Source organism: Sinocyclocheilus grahami, unplaced genomic scaffold (assembly GCF_001515645.1).
Source record: "Sinocyclocheilus grahami isolate Dianchi unplaced genomic scaffold, SAMN03320097.WGS_v1.1 scaffold8540.1, whole genome shotgun sequence".
Lineage (NCBI taxonomy): Eukaryota > Metazoa > Chordata > Actinopteri > Cypriniformes > Cyprinidae > Sinocyclocheilus > Sinocyclocheilus grahami.
In genome coordinates this window covers 5,134-6,502 of record NW_015512104.1, presented here as the reverse complement: position 1 = coordinate 6,502, position 1,369 = coordinate 5,134, and the positions used below count along the sequence as shown (strand labels likewise).

Here is a 1,369-nt window from a genome sequence, read left to right as displayed (position 1 = left end):
GATTATTTATTCAGCTTTCAGATGATGCATACATCTCAATTTCAGAAAATGGACTCTTATGACTGGTTTTGTGCTCCAGGGTCACAGATAATAAACTGGAATGTTCCCTGAACGATCACACAACAATAAGAACGTTTTTAAAACATTAAAAGACTTTGAACGTTTAGAGAGATAACTTAATTCATTAACTTAATATTTTTGTTCACTAGGTAAGTGTTTAAAAACATCTAATAAACATTTCTGAGTGAAGAGGAAGAGGAAGAGCAGCAGACCTCACAGGATGATGGAAAACATCTTCAGAAGAAGTCTGGACCCGTCTCACACCTCCAGAAACCACCTGAAGAGCACAACAACACGGGTTCATTTCTGCGCTTTCCGACTCTGAGACCAGCGTTCAAGCAAAGCAAGTTACTTTATTTAATTGCGTCTCTCCTGCTGAAAGATCCCAGGGTCTCCACACCACAGCACAGCTATCAGAACACAAGAGAGCGACTTACTCAGGCTGAAGACTCTCAAACACGAAAACACAGAGGAACTGAGCATGAACTCTCACCCGAGCATCGGACCCGCGTCTGACCCCAGCGGCAGCATCTCTCACACTGATGGAGGCGCGCTCGTGCACGCGCTGAGAGGTGGGCGCGCCCGTGCACGCGGATGAAGGCGCGCTCGTGCACACTAATGACGGCGCGCTCGTGCACGCTGATGGAGGCGCGTTCGTGCACACTGATGGAGGCGCGCTCGTGCACGCGGATGGAGGCGGACTCGTGCACGCGCGGAGAGGTGTGCGTGCTCGTGCACGCTGATGGAGGCGCGTTCGTGCACGCGGATGGAGGCGCGCTCGTGCACGCGGATGGAGGCGGACTCGTGCACGCGCTGAGAGGTGGGCGCGCCCGTGCACGCGGATGAAGGCGCGCTCGTGCACACTAAACCATCATTTGAGATCGGGACTATAATGAGAAAATTGAGTAGAGACGCTGTGACATGATCCTATATCAGACACTAATCAATTGCTCCAGCAATCATTTTGATCAAACAATGAAATGTTTGTTGTCTGCAGTTATGTCCCCATCAATGCCTAAATCAAACCCACATCCTCGAACAAATCCCTTAAATGTGTTAGGTTTGTACCTTTTAGCCCGAAAATAAAAAACAGTTTGACACTCCTGCTGCTGCCGTATTAAATAATCAATACAAAATAATATTCTTCCATGATAAACAGCGTGTTGAGGAGAGATCTCATCTGAGTCTCCGTGCAATATTAAAACTCATTACTCAAGTCACTATTTCAGCTGAGAACAGATCCCTGCTTAGACAACAGCATTAGTTTAAGCATGATTAATCATCATTATGACTGTTAGACGTGCACAGA

At 47.4% G+C, this 1,369-nt stretch overlaps 1 long non-coding RNA gene across 1 annotated transcript; it reads right to left on the bottom strand.

The window, feature by feature from the left end:
* Nucleotides 1-255: 255 nt before the first annotated feature.
* On the bottom strand, nucleotides 256-601 carry LOC107578052 (uncharacterized). Its single transcript, XR_001608295.1, has 3 exons — nucleotides 554-601; nucleotides 413-470; nucleotides 256-337 (listed from the first exon to the last, which is right to left on the bottom strand). It is a non-coding gene; the product is annotated as an uncharacterized lncRNA (long non-coding RNA).
* Nucleotides 602-1,369: the final 768 nt, after the last annotated feature.